The sequence below is a fragment of the Pinus tabuliformis genome, chromosome 8 (genome assembly GCF_031772625.1).
Source record: "Pinus tabuliformis cultivar Carrire ecotype Pingquan chromosome 8, CPIR1, whole genome shotgun sequence".
NCBI lineage: Eukaryota > Viridiplantae > Streptophyta > Pinopsida > Pinales > Pinaceae > Pinus > Pinus tabuliformis.
The window spans coordinates 548045344-548071090 of record NC_142294.1 but is presented as its reverse complement, the minus strand read 5'-3'; positions in this window follow the sequence as shown (position 1 = coordinate 548071090).

Sequence of the window (25747 nt, the reverse complement as noted above, 5' to 3'; positions counted from 1 at the left end):
GTCTTCTAGTTTGCAAGTAAGTCAAGATCATTTCCTTGCTAGTGAAGGAGTTTTCATGCAATTTATGGTGGTTATGTAAAACAAAAATCAAACCCTACTTCCTTGCCATTTCTCAAGAAACTATTGCCTAGGGTTTGCATTGGTCATTTTGGTTGCCAAGTTCATTCTACCACTCCCTCACTTTTTCACTCCTCCATTTATTTTCCCAGATTATCCCCCATTCCCTAACTCCCATATTCCCAAAACTCATTTACCCCTATTCCCAATTCTCACTTTCCCAAAGCCTAACTACAAATCCCTAAACCCTAATTGATGTCCCTAAGCTTCCATATTAATCCCTAATCCCCTATTCCCCACAAAACACTGTCATAATAATCCTAAAACCCCTCATATTCTCTCCCTCCACAGTCCCTCATATATTTTTACCCTTGGTGGAAGAAAATTGAAAACACCATAAATCTCCTACTACTCATCAAGAAAACTCACCCACTAGAAAACATGGAATCTAATCCTTCATATGACCGTGATGAAGAGACACACAGTGACTCTCCTACAGAGGTACATGCACCAAGGAGACCTCATAAGGGTTGAAAACATATACGAGAGGAACCTACTACCCTTGCTGAGCTACAGGCCTGCCCTCTCACTATCACTTGCTTCCAACACCAATCCTGCTATGAGTTCTATGAGATGGTTGCTAGAGTTAAGTATCATCATGAGTTGGCCCGGTTGTTTGTGCTTCATCTACATAATGGCCAAACTACTCTAGCTGGTGTAACATTCACTTTAACACCAGAATCTATTTAACTAGAAACCAACATTCCTATATTGGAGAGCAATGGAATAAAAGGCAGCAAATTGACAGGGAATATTATGAACCATACATCAAGCCCGATTATTTGAGACAACTCAGCAGAGTTTTTCCCTTTCGGTACCTCAAAGATTCATATTGTACAAGTTTTGAATAATATAACACTTATTCACAGAGATTATCCTGATTATACACTATTTGCGGAATGCATGCATAATACATAACCTCCTCTACCATTGATCATCAATTTGCAGTATTCAGAAACAATCGCATGCACACATTGAAGCATCAATCACACATATCAACATAGTATATCACGGGGAAAGAATATAGCTGAAAACCCCCAACTTTCTGTATATTATATTGGTTGAGAACATGTAACAATACATAGTACAATACTCCTCACAAGTACTCAGTATTATCTCCACCTGTTACACACAAACTAGCTCAGATCTGAATCAATCACAAGTTCAAATCTCCTCCGCTGCTTGCCTACCTCCACTGCGCAATCCTGCATGAGAATAGATGAGAATGGCTGATCCAAACTCGTATTTCCCTTGGCTGAACCACGCAATCCTCATTGGCAATACTCAATCCATTGATTGTGCAAATCTCATGCACAACTATAGTCACAATTGACGGCTGTCTTGCCCTTTCACTCACCTCTAACACTTGTCTCCACTGAACTGTCCATGCACTAAGTTAACTGATGTATTCTTTAGTTGATTTATGAGTTAATAATTAGTGAATTAATTAATAATTAATTCATATCACTCATCACTAGTGTATTCTACAGTTAGACTAAATACAACTAGTTCAACTAAGTCAAACTGAACACAACTCCATCAACTCCACCAAACTCAATCACTTGAGTTCTAACTGAAGTCCATCATGCAATAGCTCAACTGACCCATAAGAAAAGCGTATTTCCTTTTGGAAGTTGCAAGTGCCACATCCATAGCTCGAACTGAAGTGCTCCAAGAGGATAAGATAATGTTTATATTCCAAATATTATTAAGAGCTAATAATATTCGACTGTTTTATTTTTAGCCTGGTAGTCTAAAAATAGACTCCGCCCATATGTCTAAAAATAGAAGTCTATCTATTTTTACGAACATGACCAATCATCCACAAATAGCATCCTGCAACTCATAGACCATGATCCATATGTCTAAAAATAGACATAGTCTAAAAATAGACTTTGCGACAAAAATAGCCTGCGGGCCCACTTAGTGAAGGCGACTCCTTTCCACTATGCTCCATCATCTTGTCGCATTTTCAACACTCCCTCTCAACAAGATATGGATTATCTGCAACCCCTATCCTGCAACTCTGGAATGTTCTGCATGCAACACATTTTCGCGGTCCATTTGCTCCAACAACACTTGGAACCAAAAATACTTCCAACTGACCACTTTGTTGGGCTAGCAACATACTTTGATGCTGAAGCTCTACCTGCTGCTGACAAGTGCTCCCTCTCTGACATCTGTGCTACTGCAACATCTCCATGCATCTCGCACCATTGCACACCTCTCTGTGCCACCTAGCACTGTGCAAAACACTTAAGCCTCTCGCATTGTTGCAACCTGCTAGCTATGCGCTGTCCTGGGATTCCCTGCACTGTCGCTCTCTCTGCCTCTCCATCTGCATCTATCTCTACCCAATCAGTCAGTTCCTGCTACTCCACATCGGGGCTTCCACAGCAAGGTCTTATCCAAGAGGTTGGGTACCTCAAGGATCCTGCCCCTCCTCCTTAGGACGATCACTCTATATCGCCCCACCTCCTACCTGGAGGTATGGCTGCATGCGATCCCTCTGCCCACCTGGCTCGAATTTTTCCCCTACTGGGGGTCTCTCCATGAGTAGATGTCTCTACTCAATCTCCTCTCAGCTTCCCTTGTTGTGGCTTCTCCACAACCTCCTGAAGCTTCTGCACCAATCGTGGCTCCTCCACAATCGTCTAAGACTTCTTCTGGCTCTGCATGTTGAGAGGTAATATATGCTCTCTCTCAACCACCAAGTCTCCATCAGTTGCCTCGCTGCTCAAGGCTTTGCATGCATCTTGAACCTCAAGAGCATATAGGTTCTTGACCCGTGAACCAATCTGCTTCACCTATCTAGTGATGATGTGTCTAAGGAAAACCTTTCCCTCACTGAAGACTACATCACAGCTTCTGTCTTCCAGCATCGCGATCGACACCAAGTTTCTCTTCAGTCCTGGTACATACTTTACATCGGTCAAGGTAAGGCGAGCTCCATGATCCCTCTGAAAAATAACCGTGCCTACACCTGAGACACTATACTTCTCATCATTACCCATCGCTATGAGTATTTGGAGATCTTTCTCCTCCAAAGTACTGAACAAACTCTTGTCACCGGTCATGTGCAAAGAAGCTCCACTATCAAGAAACCAACCACTTCCCACCATGGATGAAATCATGCATGCAAAGAGTGTGAAATCCAACTCAAACTGTGAAGCAAGTGCCTCACCTTCAGATCCTTCCCCAGATCCCTTCTTGGATTTCCTTCGTGGACAATTTGTAGCATAATGGCCCACCTCGTGACAATGAAAGCATCGCACTTTCGATTTGTCAACCTTCTTCCCATCATTGGAAGAATTGGATTCGGAAAGAGAACCCTTCTCCTTCCCCTTCTTTGCTTTGGCAGCCAAAGTGCAATTTTCTTCATCAAATGCCTTTGATGAAGATCCGTCCCTGGTATTCCGCCTGATCTCCTCTTGCACAAGATCTGACCAAAGTCTCTCCCATCCTGGAAATTTCTCTCGACCATTGACAGAGTCCTGATAGGAATGCCAACTCTTCGGAAGACCAAGGAGAGCCAAGCTCACCAAGTCCTCATCATCGACAGTCACCCCCACACTTCCCAGCTCATCCCGGCATTGGTTGAACTTTGTGAGATACCTGGGCATACTATCTCCATTCTCACACTTAATGTTTCTGAGTTTATCCTTAAGCGCCAACTTCCTCTAGTCGCTCTTGCTTTGGAATAGATCTGTCAACACTTTCCACATCAAGTATGGAGAAGCCTTTCCATGCAGGCTGGATAAAATGTGATCCTTCATGCCCTCCAACAGAATCCTTCGACACTTTGTTGTCTTCTTTTGCCAAACTTCAACCCATTGTCATCTAACATTGCCTCCATCCTGTCTTTCCATGCAATATAATTCGAGCTGCGTTTAAGGGCATACTCCAATCGCAATCCCTTGAAAGACATTTCAACTTTGACACCAAGAAAACACTGCTGCAAATTCGAATTCCACTAGCTCAAAACTCAACCTCTTCTGATCTAAAATTCGTGAGAACAAAGTATTTCTCGTACAAAGATTGACTGTATGGGATTTACCGGATATCTCACCTTCCAAAAGAAGGATGAATCCATAGGCTAATTGGCCTGATTATAGACTCTGCCTGAAGAAATAAAATGTAATCACTTTCTGAATAATAGATCTGATGATCAACTTTGCTCTAATACCATGTAGAAATTTTGAATAATATAACACTTATTCACAGAGATTATCCTGATTATACACTATTTCCATAATGCATGCATAATACATAACCTCCTCTACCATTGATCATCAATTTTGAGTATTCAGAAACAATCGCATGCGCACATTGAAGCATCAATCACACATATCAACACAGTATATCACGGGGAAAGCATATAGCTAAAAACCCCCAACTATCTGTATATTATATTGATTGAGAACATGTAACAATACATAGTACAATACTCCTCACAAGTACTCAGTACTATCTCCACTTGTTACACACAAACTAGCTCAGATCTGAATCAATCACAGGTTCAAATCTCCTCCGCTGCTTGCCTGCCTCCACTGCGCAATCTTGCATGAGAATAGATGAGAATGGCTGATCCAAACTCGTATTTCCCTTGGCTGAACCACGCAATCCTCATTGGCAATACTCAATCCATTGATTGTGCAAATCTCATGCACAACTATAGTCACAACTGACAGCTGTCTTGCCCTTTCACTCACTTCTAACACTTGTCTCCACTGAACTGTCCATGCACTGAGTTAACTGATGTATTCTTTACTTGATTTATGAGTTAATAATTAGTGAATTAATTAATAATTAATTCACATCACTCATCACTAGTGTATTCTGCAGTTAGACTAAATACAACTAGTTCAACTAAGTCAAACTGAACACAACTTCATCAACTCCTCAATCAACTCCACCAAACTCAATCACTTGAGTTCTAACTAAAGTCCATCATGCAATAGCTCAACTGACCCATAAGAAAAGTGTATTTCCTTCTGGTAGTTGCATGTGCCACATCCGTAGCTCGAACTGAAGTGCTCCAAGAGGATAAGATAATGTTTATAGTCCAAATATTATTAAGAGCTAATAATATTCAACTGTTTTATCTTTAGCATGGCAGTCTAAAAATAGACTCCGCCCATATGTCTAAAAATAGAAGTCCATCTATTTTTACCAACATGACCAATCATCCACAAATAGCATCCTGCAACTCATAGACCATGATCCATATGTCTAAAAATAGACATAGTCTAAAAATAGACTTTGCACCAAAAATAGCCTGTGGGCCCACTTAGTGAAGGCGACTCCTTTCCACTAAGCTCCATCATCTCGTTGCATTTTCAACACATATTCTCCTTTAATGAAACTGATAATGAAATATTTTAGCTGTGAGGGCCAGTTTTCTCGCCTATATGCCTATCATATCAGACTGTTGATGCACTTTACCAGGGTGAGAATGATGAATCTCCCCTACTTCATGTGCCGAAATATTGAGAAGATGACCACCCTAGTACAACATAAGACTCCTCAGCAACAGTTCAACAATATATATCATTTTGCTCTCATTAAAATTGTGGTCATGCATCAGCTCGGTTTGCAGGGAATCTCATGGGAGGACTTCATTTCTCGTGAGTTCTTCACAGCTCCTCAGGGACCTCCAGAGGTTTTGCATGAGATAGGTGGACCTTCATATCAGCAGGAGGGTCATGAGACACAGACCACTAGTATGTTGGTGTTTATCACCTATCAAAAGGGCACTAGACAGTTGTTTGCAGCAGCAAAGCGAGTATTATCTCCACTCGGGGTGGAAGGGGTCTCGCTTCCTTCATCAGCACAACAGGTTCAGGACAAAGGCAAGAGGCCATTACAGGATGAGGGGCCTTTAGGTGAGCAGGAGACTGATTTCATTCTCATTGAGGGTGATGATACTGATTTGGGCCCACAAAGCTCAAATCTCAAAGAAGTCATCCAGGAGCAACAGGCGGACATCAATGCTTTGTCCCTCAACTTGGAAAGAGCTAAGTGGATAATAAAGTACCTGGAGCAAAGAAATAAGCATCTTGAGGATCAGCAAGCGATTATGGAATTGCAAAACTTACGAGAGAACCGCCAAGCTGCCAAAAGGAGGAAGGTGGAGCTCACATCACTGGAGCAAGAAATCAATGCCGATTGAGAATCATGGCTTGAAAGAGCTAATATCCACTTAGAAAGGTTGTTAGAGAAGGTCAACAGGGAGAAGACATTTTTGAGGCATATGGCTTATCATTACATGGCGAGAAACAAAGTCTGCAAGGCAAGAATCAGGAGCTTGACAGCAAAGTTGAAGAGGGAATCGAGGAGGCAAAAGGAGCACGATAGAATTTAGATATTGGCTGAGGCTTCCTTGGCCCAACAAAACACTTGATGGAGGAGACTCAGCCCAAATTTCAAAAAGTTTGGGACACTTTTTGCATTTTTGAAATTTTTGGGCTAAAACACAGAATTTTCTGCCCTATGCGTCGCGCCACCTAGCGTTCGGGAGCCTCCAAGTGACAAAAACTTAGCATTTTTGGATATGGCATGAAAAATTATGCTTTCCTACCAATGGACAAGAAATTTTGACAAGTTTTGAGCCCTCAAAAAGGTCAAAAACACTCAAAAGATGACCTTACTGCCCCTATTTTGACACACAGGAAGCAGTGTTGGGAGAACTCGGTTTTGGAGGGGAAAATGGAGGCCAAATAAAAAAATTCCACTTGTTCTAGAAAGTAGATAGGCAGGCCTTTCCAACAAGCACACTTGGAGAAAATTTTGACACCAGGAAGGGCTCCAAAAGTGGCTGCAAACAGGAACTATGCATAGGGAAATCAGCGTGGCGCATTGGATAAATTTTGCTCAGTTTGACCAAGAATACTCTGTTTTTCGCCTGGCTTCTTGACAGTTTGACATTTCTCCTTCTTAATGTCAAAATTATGATGTAATTTAATGTAAATTGATGGATCTTGATGTAAATATGTCAAATTTTCACTCATGTAGGTAGATTCATCTATCAAAAAGTTGTTTGCAGCTGAATGAATCAATTCCCTAGTTCCTAGAGGCAAGCTGTTCCACTGCCTAATTTCTAGTTCTCAGTTTAGAATTAGTTGGAACAGCTCCTAAACTTGTGAGCTTGACCCCTAGAGGCTAGGATGAGCTATGGTTTTTCTATATCTTGTGATTTTTCAGTCATTAGCATGGTTGGACTTTTGAGAAAGCTTGGAGCTTCATTGTATATTCATATCAGCAGTTTTGGCTAAGGAATAGAGACCAGGGTTTGTAGCAGTCTTTGGGATTCCTGTGGCATTTTGTTTTGGTATAGTGATTTCTTCTATAATTTTGAATTTACTTATGTGTTATGTATGCCATTATCTATCTTGTTTCTTCTTAACTAAATCAAACAAGGGTAAAGGTAGAATCCATTGAAATTGCAGTGCTCTACCTAGGGTTTGCTTTAGTTTTTGATGTTTTCAGCTGTTTGAAGAGGATCCCTGGGTTTTCTTGCCCTCTTCAACTCCTCACCTATCTAATCTCTCCATATCATTCAATTTGAAGTGCCAAATCAGTTGCCTACCTTGCCCCATTGAGATCTCTGCAAAACTGAGCCTCATTCCCCGCACCCAAAATCTGCCTTTCCATTGGAGCCAACAAAAACATCATTTTATTCAATCAAATTCGTTGCATACATACCTAGCCTAAAATAAGTCAGCATATCAGTCATCTCAAGCCCTTATTGATCATATTTTGCTGAGATTGACAAGGAGAGAGCCCTCTCCCGACCTGGTAGGGCTAGCTACCAAGTTAAGCGTGGTTTGATGTTGTCCTGGATCCTACCTTTCTCAGCCTGAGGTAGATTTAGGCCCTAACAGGTGATTTGTTATTTATAAGAAACCGCATGAAATTTTTTTATTTAGGGGAGCACTAGAATTCCTAAAAACTCCTTTCCCACTAAGGGGACACGTGACTCAGGGGCAGTAGCTAGGAAAAAGTACTCGAATTTTATACATCTCCTAGAGGGGGAAAATGACCAAACAAGTATATATTTCGCAGGTGATAGAGTAACCAAAGATTATTGAAGAGAGATAATACAGTCTATCTATTTAGTGGCCTAATCCCCGTTGAGGTTGAGTTTCCTCGGGGATTTCCATGTTTGTGGCTCTTCAAAACCTGTTATATTTTAGACTTGTTGTAGATTATAAAATCCTTTATCATTTAGGGTTTAAAATAGATATTCTAAAAGGAGGTGGGAATTTTGACTTCCTATCCAAGGGTCTTTCCCAATGAGAACAATGGATCCCCACCCCACCACCACCACCCCCCCTCCCCGAATTTTCCATCTTATACACTCCTCTATGATATGAAAGGAGTTGACTATGGCTCTCCATACAATGGACCCATTTTTTTCACCTTTCCTTATAGATATGATCCAATCTAGCGTGGACAAGGGGAAGATATACTTCTAAGTCATGAGCTATACCAAATGCCAATTCCTTCAATAAATTTCCAATCCCCCTTTGTTTCTAAGGATTTTGAGAACCAAAGTATATTCTTCAAGCTGCACCCTCCAAGATTTTGTAGAGAAGTAATGGAGGATCATCATATCAATGCAGAAGACCTTTTCTCTTGATTTCTAGCCCAAGGAAAATAGAGGGAGAGTTGTTTGATATTGTTAAGGATGCCCCGTGGGACCCATGAAAGGGAAGGCAAGTAAAATGGAATATGTTCAATAATAGAATTGCAAAGGAACATTTTTCCTGCTCTCGATTGTCGTCTATTGTAACAACCTCTAATTTTAATATCTATCATTGAGAGGAGCCAAGACTAGTCCTTTTTGTGTAATTATTTGGTTTTAAAAGGAACCCCAAACATTTGAGAGGCCCTCTTAGGGGGAGGGGATCTTGGTGGAGAAATATGGAGACATCCCCCAAATATGTTGCATCCAAGGCATTCTAATATAAATAATATTTTCCTTAATTGATCTGCATAGCAATGGCCATTCAAAATAGATCCAAGATAGCATTTAGGAAATCATAATTCCTTGATTTTGACCCCACGAAGATGATGACATCATCTATGAATAACAAATGAGTGAGAGAGCAGTCTTTGTTGATCTTTATACTGGACATGTGATTGCTCCTTTTTGCATCAATGATGCCTCTACTCATGCCTTCAGTGGCCAAAAGGAAGAGGAGGGGGGAGAGTATTAGATGCATATTTAGGGGTTAAAAATGGGGTAAGTCCATCCATTTATAAGAAGGACCACAAAGGAGGTGCTAATATAGTTGTAAATTCAATCCATAAAATAAGATTTGAACCCTAGGTGGATAAGAAGAATATAGAGCTAGAGCCAATCCACCCTATCAAAATCCTTGGATATGTCTACCTTGTAGATAATTGCTTATTTTTTTTTGTAGATTGAGCACATTCTCTCCTGGACTATACCAATGGCCTCATGAATTTGTTGATCCTTTAGAAACTTAAATTGTTCCAAGAAAATGTGGGATGAGAGAATAAGATTTAATATTAGTACAATGATTTTTGAGATAATCTTCTAGATGGAATTTCATAAAGAAATGGGGCGAAAGTGATCAAATGAAACTATATTGTTTGTCTCAGGGATGAGAGCTAATAAGGTTAGTTGAAAGGGGCTAAGATCTGATCAGACGTCCTAGAGAATTCAACAACTCTCAAAAGGATATATTCAAGGAAGTCAAAGTAGGAAAAATAAAAATCAATTGAAAATTCATCGGACACAAGGCTTTTATCCTTTTGAAAATTGTGCATGACCTATTCCAATTTTTTTAGTTACCGCTGCCATTAAATCCTCATTGCCACCATTTTCAGTGAAACTAGGGATAATTTTTACAAGTCATAGGATTTTATTAATGTTTGCACCAAGAATCTTTTTGAATATATAATTGAAGTAGTTTCACCCTTCCTCAGCCATATCTCTGAAAGCTGTAGCTTTGGAATCATTTAGTTTCCTAATTTCCCAAATGGTATTGATGTCTTTCTAATGGTTTGTTATCGACCTATGGAATAAATTTGTGTTATCATCCTATTGATGGTGTTGGATACCACCAAAATACAGGTGATATCTCTGATTTGAGGGTCCAATTATACCTCACACAGTTTGGTGTAGGAGTCCCATCCAATTATATGGTGCAACCACCATTGCAAATATTTTAGAGGTACACCTTAGTTACAACACATACATACAAGATCACAAAAACCTCTTTTGGGAAAAAAGTATGTAAGCTTTGTGTGATCCCAGATGTAGAATGCACAAGAAACTTTCATGACTAGTAAAGGGAAATGAGCCTCCTATTAGGGAAGTAATAGTACTATCCTAAGAGAGACTCATGAGTGGAAGAGAAAGACTTGTTGATTTACCTACAAAGTAGATCCGAAGATAAACAACAATAGTAAATCATAACAACACTTATTCAACGATATCCATATCTAAGCAACAAAATAATTCATTGGTATTAGTATGTATTAAGCAAACATATACCACAAACACATCAAGAATAACCTTACTATATTTATGATACATGCATGAAAAAAGTGTTGCCTCAAGGAGCTTTTGATTATAAAATAAATTTTCCAAGTACATTGTTACATAGGTGAAACACTAGATCTAGTAGTGGAACATGAAGCCACAACTTGCTTCTCCAAAGAATGATTTATCTCCTATGAACTACAAGAGAAGCCAAGGAAAAAGTATAAGAATCCAAGCCCCTTACTTGAGTTATGAGGAGCTATTTATAACAAATGACAATGACTTTTGAGTTTCCTCATGACTATTCAACTTCTATGACCTATGGGCTTCCATACAACCTTTCACATTCTATACATGATCTTTTACATTCCACATGTGACTTTTCACATTCCAAATGTCTCTCTTGGACTTCATTGCATTTAACTTATTACAAAAGAAAAAATACATATAAGACATGGCTATACAAGAAAAAACTTCTAATAGGAAAAAAATGCTTTCAAATGGATAAGTCAATCGCTTCTTCATGGAGCCCACTGGTAATATATGTATGCTTAACTTTGAATTTCATAGCAATTGTTTTGATCCTTACTGGCAAGTTTGCTGCAAACAACATCTTCACCTCTAGTGCTTCTGTCAATATGGATTTGGATCTTGATTGTATAATATTCCATAGCCATGAAAATTTCATGTGTGCTTTAGTTGGTACAATGACATATTGTAGAATAATGTATTTTGTGATCTCCAAGCCTTATTATTCTAATGTTTGTTTGATTTGATCAATATATTTCCTCACTTCTTATAAGATGACTCCCTACTTATCTCTCCAAGTGATCCTACTGAAGGCGTCTTGTGTTTCTGCGGAGACTCTAAACCATTGTGTTGTCGACCATAGGCAACAATATTATTAGCCGATTGTTCTCCAAGACGGATGTAATTTTTATGGTGGAGTCTTAGTTGTACTATGTCTACTTCAATGGTAATCCTGTCCTTTTAAACCAATTGTTGCGGAACATCTAGATACTTGGTAGCCCATTCCTGGATTTGGTCAACAACTTTGTTTTCCACCTTTAGGAGCTTTAAGACTTCTTGTGCTTTCTTCTGTATACCAACAAGGGGCACCACTACTTCATGAAGAAGTATCATTTCATAATACAATTGTGCCATGGTTTCCTCCATTGTCCCAAATTCATTCTGTATGGCTAATTTCTATTATGATGTGTTGAAGTTGTGGAAGATAGTGATTGGTTTTTGCAATGAGGTGTTCCACTTATTGCTTTACCACAACTAACTCTTTCCTTAATTGTGCATTCTCCTTCAAAATATAATCTGATTTATCCTCTGTTATTATAGAAAAAAACATTGGCAGCCATGATTGCCCAAGGATTCCTTCTAGTGTTTGTAGTTATCACCTTTCCTGTGGACACAGAGACCGAATTTTGAGGATCATTTGGGAAGAACCTTCACCTTTGTTTCATGATAATTTTCTTTAGTTGATCAAATGTAACATTAAAAACATCCATGACTCTGTCTTATGGTGGAGGTGTGATTCCCATCTCATCAAATGGGATATCACCACTTGTGAAAGGAGGTTATTTTGAAGAACTTGGCTCATCATCTTGGTTTGGATGGCATCATCTTCCTCCAATTCTTCTTCTATTTCTTGCATCATATGTTCTTCTTTCATCCTTTGCATTTCTTCTGCTTCCTGTTATTTCCTCTTTTCTCATTCATCCACTCTCCTTCTTTCCTCTTCTTCTTCCTATCTCTTTTTGATAAATAATCATGCTTCCCCTTATCATCTTCTTCTTGTTGCATCTTTACATCTAGTTCTCTCTTTTCTTGCTCAGCTTCAATGGCTCCCTTATTCAATGGACCAACTCTCCTTTTTTTTCTACTTTTTTTTCATTGGATCATGCTTGATCCTTTTCTTAGGATTTGTAGTCTTTACTTGAGAAATTTCTTGTGATGCCTCATGCACCTGTACATCATGAGCTAGTGGAACTTGGGGTGAACCAAGTTCAATTCCTGGATGTGTCTTTTTTAATGCATTATACCAGTTCTTCACTGTCTCATCCTCTCTATTAGTCATTGATGTGTATCCCCAAGTGAAGACAATCCTATCACAATGTTGCTTGCACACTCTTCTGGGGTCATACCCATGAAAATATTTAACTACAAAGTGCAAACGGTCTAGATCTTACATTTCAAATTTTGTCGCCTTGTGGCTTTTCAACTCATACATTCTGATCATCAAAGGGAAAGTTGGCCAAGGGGTTTTCTTCCTTCTATGAAGAACTCCTCATAACCCTTTATTCAACTAATAAGAAATCCTTACAAGACCACCTTGTTAGTCACATATCGTGGCATAATATGAGGAGAACCCTGACAACCAAAGCATCTGATATATGTAACTTCTAATGCAACAAACCAATTTGTGATATCATGTAATGAATCCTTCACCTGGTTGGTCATGTGAGGAGGATCTATCTCATATATCATTTGAAATATGACTGCGAAGAAATGCTTTGCCAATATGTCATATGCCCCTTTGAAACTCAACTTTGATAACACCCTGCAATGGAAGTAAAGTAGAAAATTTTCCTATGAGGTCCAGTTCCAATACATCCCTGGGAATGCATATCGTGAACAAATCCCATCAAATATAAATGATGACATATAAAACTCAGGTGCCTAATTTGTCCTTAGAAATGCTTTAGCATGCCCAACATGACGCTGCAACTCAAAAGAAAGTGTATCTCCCCAATTGAGGAATTTTCCACAGATAACAACTAGGTTGAGCATGTATATCCTATTCTCTTCAAATACCTCAATGTTCTTCTACCCATGTGGCCTACAACACATAGAAATAAGGTACTAGTATGCCTCCCTAAGAATCCTAGTATGGTAAACTACAGATGGGCGATGTTGGAACTTGGCAAGCTCTCAACACACAGACTTGATGATGTCACTTATGTCAAGGTCAACCCATCTATTATAAAATTTGTTATTGGCATACTTTGTGGGCTTTATCGTCTTGTAATAAGTTTTCATTTCCTCTCCATTCTAGGTGGAAATTTGACGATCACATTCACTATGAAGTACTAGATCTAAATCATCCATGTGTGATAGAATCGATTCAATTACCTTTGAAAAAGGTATGAATGGGAACCTTCATGAAATCCTGTGTATCCTGGACCATTTAATGTTGATGTATACTTCCTTTTATTCCAAATTTTCATAGAATTACTTTTGATTGAATGTGTTTTTAGTATTTTTCCACGTGACCTCAGTGGATTTGTCTATGAAGCACTGTGTATCTGTAAGAACAAGAATGTTAGGCTTTGTAAGTTATACTACTTCTTTAGTTCTCACTTCTGAAGCTTCTTTGAGGCCACTCAAGGGGTAGATGCAGGCATCATTCCAATAGATGATGATAGAGTCATAATGCTAGTAGTTGGAACACCTATACGCGGAAGCACACTCATGGCAACAAAGATGATCTTAATGAAATATTCCACCTATTACGAGAAATAAATTTGCAAATCATATTCAAAAAGCCATAAAACATAGTTGAGAGTATAAGCCTATCAATGATGGGACATGGTCACTTGTACGGGCAAGAAATATGCATTAAAACAAGGAGGTTTCATTGTCGGAGCACGAAGGAAGATCAAGGCTTACAAGAGGTCTTCAAGGTGTGATCATGCACTCAAACAAGAGAGAGAGACCATCAAGAGCATAGGGAACACTGTCAAAGCATGAAGGAAGTTCATTCATGGGTTCGAGATGCAATCATGTGCTCAAGGAGGCTAAGAGGGCGCAAGGGCACATGCTGAAGGGTCGAAGGGGTCATGCTTCAGATCTTCCTAGTGTGCTCATGCACCCAAGAGTAACAAAGAGGGCACAAGTTGCATAGTTGAAGCACAAAGGAAATCATCCATCGGTCCAGGGTGCGCTCATGCACTCAATGAAAGCGCAGCTCTTCGAGTCAAAGGAGTGTGCTCAAAGAGAAAATTTGTCTTTATCGACGCAATTTTCTAAGATATTCAGGCCTTCATCTTCCAGAGGTGCACCCTGGCTTGAAATGGCTCAAGAAAAAGTTCAAAAACAAGATAAATTGATTTGAAATGTTGATAAGAAGTATCTACAAGTTTTATAGATTTTTCACAATCATGACCAAAATATGAAGAGTTACAGAAAGTGAAGAGTCACAACCTGCGACAACAAATTGACACTTGTAATAGAAACAATGAACTAAAATGCCAACAAAAAAATTGAAAATGAAGTGAAATGACAACAAAGATAGCAAGACTGACAACAACAATATCTAAGTCAAATAATAAATTCAACATGCAAAAATTACTTGGAATGAAGATTGACGAAGAACTCCTTAATCCAAAGAAGTGTGCTCAACTCAAATGAGATTGATTATGTGCAAGAATGATTATCAATATTGATTATAAATAGATTCCATGAAAATCCATTCCATGCATGCTTTCCATTTGTCGATGGGTGAATGAGTTAGTTAAGTGGGGCTCCTATTTTCTAGGAGTGCACCCACATGAAACAAGAAAATCACTTGCATGAGTTGAAGAGGGCACAAGTCTTAGTGTCGAAGGAGTGAACTCAAGTGGAGGGTGCACTGACTGAGCATGAAGGAGTGTGCTCCACTAGGGTGCATTTTTTCATCCTGAAGGAGTGCGCCCCATTAGAGTGCAACTCTTCATCCTCTTGAAGTGTGCTTTTGTCTAGGGAAAGTGATTTTCTCTTACTTTTGTGTGTGTGTTGCATGACAAAGCTAGTTACTAAGTCAAGAAGATCTATGTCTTCACCTATCCTTGAACAATAGAACACAAGTGCTCTTAAAGGTAAGGTGATGACACTTAGAATTCATTGACTTAGGAGGATGCAACATTTAGAATAAACACAAGGGTAGCCAAGAAAACAATGTGACGACACTAGATAACTTGGAACGAGAGTTCATGTACGCTCCAAAATTGAGCTAGGAACAAATTTTGGAGGGTCGTCGCAACGAAAACATTTAGCGACACACTAGGAGAACCCAAGCTTCTCTTTTTTGGTTTTTCTTTATGCATGAAGTCTCAATTTTCCTAGAAGTATTGATTCAATTAGTGAGTCACCTCATCTCCCCACTCTACCCAGTTAAAGATACAATCTCCTTCATTTAATTACTCAACATAACACATCAAAAGTGAGTCGTATCATAATCCTTTCGAAGAAAGTAAGGATAATATATAATGACGAGTTAAAAACAATGAGAGTATGAGTTTTACATCTTTGGTGTTGTTTGCTGCTAGCAGGCCTAGACAGTACCTTTACAGAGTCACCTCAGGAGAAAAAGTGTTGCTTCATAACCAACGAGCCTGGACAGTGCCCCAACAAAGTCACTTGCTTCTCCTCTTTGTGCAAGGATCCTTTCTCTTCTTTCGCCCTTTATTTTATTATTATATCTTTTTTTTTTCACGTATAAATACATATGCGTTAAGCACTTTATATTACTAGGGTGGAAGAGGGATCCTGACTTATTGAGAGTAGGATAGGTTGCTACTTCAGAGATAGGTTTGAGACCTTTCATGTTTTTCTCACTAAATTTTTCCCATTATCTTACTCCACTCAGATAGACAGGCAAGAAGACACTATTTACATACATAACCGAGTAAAGAACGAGAATCCTAAATAGATACAGGTATCATGGTTTTCTTATGGTTTCTCAACTAAAAGATTGTATTTTCCATCCAAAAGATCATTAACTTTAAATATATAAACCAAATCATATAATATGGTAATATATCAACTAAGGATTGCGTCTAGTCAATTTAACGTCTTAAATGCTCTACATAAATTATCAATCTGGGTATCGTAACTGATGAAGTGTGGTGCATCATATATGCTTAGTTAACCTTTTTCATACTTCATTGTTTTATAGTTCATGTTGTTTTTGGGGTTTTGTTCTTGTTGGTTTCCTAAAGTGTTTAATGCAAATCGAAATCCTATTCTAAGGTCTTAAGAATACTTTTAAAGGTCAAGTATGGAAGTAGATTTCAAGACAAGGTTTATGTCCTTTATGGTAACTTCCAAAACTTAGCACTTCAAAAGATCTCAAAACATGCTATTGATAAAATTAATACTTGAACATGAATGTAAATATGCAGCTACTTAAATCAAACAAAAGATGAAATATTGATCATGAAATCACTGTCTCTGCTGTCCATCTAATTACAGAAATAAAATCTAAACTATTGCACTCAAACAAACCAAAAATTGCAGACTAACGAAAGCAAGATCAATTTACTTCACTTATAATCCGATAGCTTGCCAAGTAGCTTTTCGGGTTTAAGCCATGGCTCTGGAGATAACGTCAAATAACATGAAAAATTGATATCTAAATTACCTACTTGTATATTAATGAAAGCAAAATCAAATTACTTCACTTATAATCTGATAGCTCACCAAGTAGCTTTTTGGGTTAAGCCATGGCTCCGGAGATAATGTCAAATAACATGAAGAACTGATATCTAAACTACCTACTTGCAGAATGAAAGTAAAATCAAATCACTTCACTTATAATCCGATAGCTCGCCAAGTAGCTTTTCGAGGTTAAGCCATGGCTTCGGAGATAATGTCAAATAACATGAAGAATTTGATATCTAAACTAGCTAACAACAACAAAGAAATAAGACTGAAATCAAAGCATAATTGAAATTGAAAATCTTAAGTAAAAGTTCAGCAGAGAGGCAAATCTCATGTCACTATTTGATGCAAAAACATGTAAATAAAAACTAATCTACAATTAACTGGTTGAACACATTTGCATGAATTAAAATTGCATGAATGAAGAAATCTAAACTATCAAACTTGAAAGCAATAAAATGACATACATGAATGAAATCAAAGCAAAATTACAAAATAAAATCTACTCTGCCTTACATTCTAATATGCTCCATGACATCTACTTCACATCTCCTTCCATGTTGAGAACATCAAAGCTTTATTCAAATTCTTCAAAATTACAAAGTACAATAAAGCTCTCCAAAGCTTTCCAAAGCCGTCAAGGAATAACTACAAACTCCAAGCTAAAGAACTAAAAATCCAAGCTAAGCTAAGCTAAGACTAACAAATGAAGGAGAGAGATCTCCTATTTATACAAAAAGATGAGAAGCCATCTCATTAATGAGAGTCCATGAATCTCTCCCTCTACCTCTAGAGTCCTAATCAAAATAGGAACTGATAAGACACATGTCTTCTTAGAGTTTCAATACAATTAGGAGATGTGACACATATCCTCATGATCCCATGATTCTTTCCACTCAAATTCGAATTTGGCCTTAGAGTGCCACATAAAGGTTTTCTAGAAGCCTCCTTTGAACCTACACATGTCAACAATCTCAACCCACTTGTTAGGTATAAGCATATGCACATTATTTTCTAATTTTAAACCACAAATTCACTTAAAAAGGCTTAGAATTAATAAAGTTTGGAAAAACATAAATGTGGCTCAATGATAATGAAAGTGGTATGAATGTGGTGACATAGTAGTGAAATGGAGGTGATATAATGGACATAATAGTGAAAGTGTAATGGAAATGAATGACATTTTCAAGACCCAACATATCCCCCAACTGAAGTTATTGCATGTCCTCATGCAATATATATTACATTAACTCTTTCTAATCCTTGAGCTTTGGCTTAACTTTGCATGATATCATTTGATAACTTCATATTTCTGCAAAGTGTTTTACTTGAATTGCAACATGGTTAGTTCTTGTGTTACAACCATTTTTTTTTTTTGGTTGCATTCTATTTTTATCTTTGAACTTTGCATAATGATATTTTGATTATTGTTGCAAAGTATATCTTTATTGGATTGCATGATGGTTGGTTCTTGTGTGACAATCATGATTTTGTTTGTATCCAATTTATCCTTTAAGCACTTTTTTGAAAAGCCATTGTATGCTCATAATAAAAATGTAATAGTTAATATATGTTGGAAGTATGTCGGCTCCTGAGTATGGTATGGGAATGGAAAGATATGAATATGGATGTATTTCCCTCCCCAACTGATGGTATTTTCAATTTTATGAAATGAGGAAGAGAAATGTTTTTCCAACAATTATCATTCTAGCTTTCTATGGAATTCTATGGTCAAAAGTTAGAAAATGACGTACCTTAATTTACTCTTTGGAATGGATGAGTTGTATGTGTGGTGGCTGCAAAATTCTGATCATATTCTTCTTTAAGTGGCTGAACAGGAGGAGTCATGGATAAAAATTTAGGATGACTTTTTATTGCTTCTACTAAAACTTGTTGAATCTGCTCCAAAATGCTGAAAATAACAGTCTTCATGTCTTCAAAACTCATTGGCACAATTCCTACTATGTGAAAAGATATTCTGATGTCGAACATAGCAGGAAATTATTGACTTAGTGGCCATTAATGGATCCCATTAGTCAACACGAGAACTCTCACCATTGATGACAATGAGAGTCAAGATGCCCAAACACATCTTGCTAGGTACGAATAGTTTTGCCGATGTCGAGTCACCTAGAAGATCTGATGAACAAGGGATATTAATGTATTCCCATTGTTTGTCAGCATGAGAACTTGCCATTAAGGCATGCAAGCCTCAAGGTGTCTTTACAAGGAACTTAGACTCAAAGGACTATGGACTCAATAATTTGCATTGAAGCAAGGCTTATTTGCGGAATGAAAATGACAGAAAAGGGAAGATGAAAATGGAAGATGGCAGTGGAGAGCAGAAATGGTAATGGGAAATAAGCATGTGAATGAGCCTCTTGCTTTTATTTGTGGGTTATGAATGGACAAAAAGAGATGGAAAATGTATGTGAATGTAAATGGAAAATATGGAGTGAAATGAGGTGAATGGTTTATTATGAGGTATGGATGTGATGGAGACAATAGTATCTGAAGGTTTTTCAAGTGTTAGGATCTGATTTTGCATCAGCGTATTTCCTCTTTGTTGTTGATCATCCTCTTATGAAACAAATTGGTCTCTTAGAGAGACACCATTCTCTTGTAGTCATTTGTCCTTCCTCCTGGAACCTACAAAAAAAACTAATACTTCTTCTACAGTGGAATGTAATATTATCAAAGGAGAGAGGTGATCAATCTCTCTAGTTATGACATTTGCACACAAAACTAAGAATTTCTATTAATGAAACAAGTTCTCAAAGGAAAAATCAAAAGAATTTATAAATGTTTTGGAATTAGTGCCTCAAGTTGATGTTGCTTGTTTTCAGCAATTTATTTCATTATTTACCATTTCAAACTCTAATGATGGATTCCTCATTGTGTAGATCTTGTTAAGATATTTCCAATGATACTTGAATCATCAAAATCTGATTTCATATGAGAAAGTTAGGCTGATTTAAACAATGAGATTTTTCAGCTGCAAATTGATGTTTAGCTGCGGAATTGGACTTTAGCTACGGAATGTGCATAATTTCTGTAGCTAAAAAAATCTTGAATAAAAATTAACCATTCATCTTTCATAATTAGTCCAAAATTAATCAATACCTTCAAAAAAGTGAGCAAATAACTTATTCATTTCATTGATTCAAAATTGTTTTTCTTCTTGACATGCGGTGACTTAGTGTGATGACTTAGTGATAACGCACACTTTGATTTTCCTTTGACTAGGGTCTTTTTCATCGACTTGGATCAAATGAATAGGACACCATCCATGTACTGACATTTTCCCAACCACCCATGTGGTTTGTTTCGTCTCTTGACACCTATTACCTATAGAAGTATGAAAATGGCTGTGAAATTGCTAGTTAGTTGCAGAATCAAGCTGCATTCCATAGCTAAAAGACAGTCAACCATCAGTTTTCTAATTTAAGTTATTGGGAAAAATATTTTATGCAGCCAAGTACTAGGGAGAGAATCTAAGATCACAGCTGGTGCATAAGACCAATTATTCATGATCTTCTCTGCTATTTTTCAAAAAAAAATCTTCACTGTCTGCCTGAAAAATAAAAATTTTGTAAATAGTATATGAAGCAAAACAGTTTTAATGATGAAAATATATCAGAGTAATGGAAATGTATGATATTTTCAACAGCTTTAATGACCCCTACAGCAACCATTTGACATATATCCCTGACTACAAAATGACCCAATGGAGGATACGCAGCAAAAGTTTCAAACTTGACGGCAATGTGGCAAGTGTGGCAATCCAACACAGGGGCATAACTAGATTCATACTAATAACCTGTGCGGTAAAGTTGGTAGCTTCCTTTGTTGGATGCCACGTAACCGTGCTTAAGATTATTAACTCCTGGCATTGAATACTTTGTCACATCCATCCATCGATTGTGAAGAGCCGTATTCAACTTGTTCACATTAACCGTTGTCGTGTTTGATCATGTTGTTAAACGGGAAGTGGCAGAGCATGTGAAAATGGGTTGCAAAAGGCTGGAGATGTGTAATCATGTTTAAATGCTAGCACACAGTTGATTCCTAATTAGAATTCCCTTCCTCAGGCAGCCAAATTAAATCACAGCCTGTTCATTAATTTAAACTTATTTTTCTTCACGCGGCATGCAAAAAGAGGCTTTAGAGAACCGAGAATTTCTCCCAAACTGCGGTGAATTTCTTAAAATGATTTCTGGGTTATCTAATTGGCCCTATTAACGAAAAAAGTCATGTTTTATTTTTTCCAAATTTTTCTCCGTTTGGAAAAATCGTGCATTTGAAGTTTGATGTTTTTCTCTGTTTTGTGTTTTTGTGGATTACCGTGGTTGAATTTTTGCATTTGCAGGTTCATGAGCATCTTGAAAAATTCTTGCAGCAGTATTATGAGCAACCACAGTAAAAACCTACCACATGGAGCTTTGCATTGATTTTATGCACTTGGAGATAGCAACTGTCCGTCAGACTTTTCCTAAATAACACACCGTTTTTTATCTACCGAGTTTGCATTTTATAATCTGAAACTGTGTTTTTTTTTTCTCTCTGCTCTGTTAACTATCCACATAGAAATACCAGATTGAAAAAGAAAGAAAAAAATTTAAGTTTCACTTGCAGTGCAGCTTCACACTCTCTCTCAATTCTAACCTTTTCATGCTCTAAATACTGACCCTTCCAACTCTCCTAAAGAAAGAAAGCATGTAGATAAATCTGGAAGAAAAATAACAGTGATTTCTTTGTGGCTTGGCAGGCTGTCTTGCACCTTAGCAACAATCTTCCTATTAGTTTTGTTTAGCAATTTCTGTAATCCATTGAAAGCTCTCCATATGAGTAAGATACATGATCCAGATGAATGCAAATGGGTTGCTTACAAAGGGCTGAAGATTTTCACTAACATTGGCCTGCTGCTGCTGATTACAAGAGTCAAGCAAACAACTAGAGAAGTGAAGGCTTATATATATCTAATGTTTTTGCAGGTTCGTTTCAAGGCCAAAGCTCAAACAGGAATGCAGATTTCTTATTAAGGCCACAATGGAAATTAGAATTGGGGATAGCGATAGATTGTTTCTTTCTTCTTCTTTTTTTTCTGAAATTGTGAAATTTTATAAGAATGATTAATGATTTTCAATTTCAGGCAGCAAAGACTTCAAGTAAAATATACTAAAAACAGGACTTTGATTGAGGTCTTAAGCTGATTTTTTATCAATCTGGGCTAGGTGACTAGGATAGGATCCATGTCAGGACAATTCTGGAGATGCCCATGTGGTCGGTTTCTTCATTGGATGCCTGTAACCTGCTAAACCTTGAAATTAGCTGCGGAATTCATAGTTAGCTGCGGAATCAGACTGCATTTCGCAGCTAATTTGCAGAATCTTATTAAAACAGGACACAGTGTTTTGAGGACCACTACAAACCATAACTAGTCAATCTTGGATAGTTGAACCTATCAAAGCAGTTGGGTTTCATTATTTTTTTTTATTAAATCAATTGAAATGATCAAGTTTATTTTGTCTCCTTTTTTTTTTTTTTTTTTTTTTTACATAACAATCTTTTTCTGATCTTCCAGATCACACAAAGTGCAGGAGGAGAGCATACTCAAGAAATTTTATTTTTTTTTTAGATATAAGAAATAAGGTCTCCTAATTACACTTCCCCAACAACAGTGCCAAAATGTCCAGTCAGTTTAACGTCTTAAATTGCTCTACATAAATTATCAATTCGGGTATCATAAACTGATGAAGTGTGGTGCACCATATATACTTAGTTAACATTTTTCTTACTTCGTTGTTTTATAGTTTATGTCGTTTTTGGGGTTTTGTTCTTGTTGGTTTCCTAAAGTGTTTAATGCAAATGGAAATCCTATTCTAAGGTTTTAAGAATACTTTTAAAGGTCAAGTATGGATGTAGATTTCAAGACAAGGTTTATGTCCTTTATGGTAACTTCCAAAACTTAGCACTTCAAAAGATCTCAAAACATGCTATTGATAAAATTAATACTTGAACAGGAATGTAAATATGCAGCTACTTAAATCAAATAAAATATGAAATACTGATCATGAAATCACTGTCTCTATTGCCCATCTAATTACAGAAATAAAATCTAAACTATTGCACTCAAACAAACCAAAAATTGCAGACTAACGAAAGCAAGATCAATTTACTTCACTTATAATCTGATAGCTCGCCAAGTAGCTTTTCGGGGTTAAGCCATGGCTCCGGAGATAACGTCAAATAACATGAAGAATTGATATCTAAATTACCTACTTGCAGATTAATGAAAGCAAAATCAAATTACTTCACTTATAATCTGATAGCTTGCCAAGTAGCTTTTCGGGGTTAAGCCATGACTCCGGAGATAACGTCAAATAACATGAAGAACTTGATATCTAAACTATCTACTTGAAGAATGAAAGTAAAATCAAATCACTTCGCTTATAATCCGATAGCTCGCCATGTAGCTTTTTGGGGTTAAGCCATGGCTCCAAAGATAACGTCAAATAACATGAAGAACTTGATATCTAAACTACCTACTTGCAGAATGAAAGTAAAATCAAATCACTTCACTTATAATCCGATAGCTCGCCAAGTAGCTTTTCAGGGTTAAGCCATGGCTCCGGAGATAACGTCAAATAACATAAAGAATTTGATATCTAAACTAGCTAACAACATCAAATAAATAAGACTGAAATCAAAGCATAATTGAAATTGAAAAGCTTAAGTAAAAGTTCAACAAAGAGGCAAATCTCTTGTCACTATTTGATGCAAAAACATGTAAAGAAAAACTAATCTACAATCAATCGGTTGAACACACTTGCATGAATTAAAATTGCATGAATGGAAAATCTAAACTATCAAACTTGAAAGCAATAAAATGACATACATGAATTAAATCAAAGCAAAATTACAAAATAAAATCTACTCTACCTTAAATTGTAATATGCTCCATGACATCTACTTCCATGTTGAGAACATCAAAGCTTTATTCAAATTCTTCAAAATTACAAAGTACAACAAAGCTCTTCAAAGCTTTCCAAAGCCATCAAGGAAGAACTACAAACTCCAAGCTAAAGAACTAAAAATCCAAGTTAATCGAAGCTAAGACTAACAAATGAAGGAGATAGATTTCCTATTTATACAAAAAGATGAGAAGCCACTCATTAATGAGAGTCCATGAATCTCTCCCTCTACCTCTAGAGTCCTAATCAAAATAGGAACTGATAAGACACATGTCTTCTTAGAGTTTCAATACAATTAGGAAATGTGACACATATCCTCATGATCCCATGATTCTTTCCACTCAAATTCGAATTTGGCCTTAGAGTGCCACATAAAGGTCTTCTAGAAGCCTCCTTTCAACCTACACATGTCAACAATCTCAACCCACTTGTTAGGTATAAGCATATGCACATTATTTTCTAATTTTTAACCACAAATTCACTTAAAAAGGCTTAGAATTAATAAAGTTTGGAAAAACATAAATGTGGCCCAATGATAATGAAAGTGGGATGAATGTGGTGACATAGTAGTGAAATGGAGGTAAAATGGAGGTGATATAATGGACATAATAGTGAAAGTGTAATGGAAATGAATAACATTTTCAAGACCCAACAAGTTGCATGTTACCACAACTTTCCTTTCATAAAAGATTAACCAGATCATCTTGAAGCTCAAAACCAAATTTTATGCGAAAATTCTTAGAACTGAAATAGACAAAGCATTGATAAATTGAAAACGCAAAGGAAACAAAATTCAGTGCATCTAACTAAATGCAACCTATCCTACCCTAAGTTAATAGTTACAAGGTCGAGTTAATTGAAATGGAACTTCCAATGCATTCATAGAAGCTACTCTCAAATTTTGAGTCGAAATATATGTATGTGTAAAATCAAAGTGAGATATAGTGCAGTGAAAAAGATAAACAACCAAAACCTCTGCACTAACAGGTAAAAGCACATAGTGTAGGAATAATTACCTGACATAATGGATTTCTCAATCAAACAAGGAACTCCACAATAACAACATTTCCCAGGTTCACAACCAAACAAGACTCAATTGAATGCATGAAAGAAAAAACCATTAGATATGGGTCGTTATCGATAATAAACTTAAAGGAAATCTGCAATAGGATTATAGAAACAACTTTTTGGAAAAAAATGATAATATATATTGACCAAAGACAAATGCAAATTGAAATCAAGATCGATAGATTAACCACAATCCATGTTTTTGTGTGAGTTGAACTTTTCAATGGATGATGTAGAAGAGATGTCAGATCGAAGGATTTGACAAATGTTAAGATCATTCTTTTTTTCCACGTCATATATTAGAGATTTGCGTGAAGAGGGATGAAGCAATTGAAATTTAAAATTTTCATTAAAATTTCTACCTTGAGGGTTTAAAAATTTAACATGTAAAAAGAGAGAAATCCTCTAGAGAGAATCTACATCGCATGAGATGAACCACACTGGTTGGTTCGAAACGCATCGACAAAACTTTCTCTATGTGATTTTCGCTGAAGAATCTTAAAAGAAAAGGAAAATCGTAAACTGACCAAAATCACAAATACCGTTAGTGATAGGATCCTAACATAACCATCAGTGTGAGATGAAATGTCCTGTTCACTTGAATTATAAAAATATTAAGAGTTATACTGAGAAAGAATGG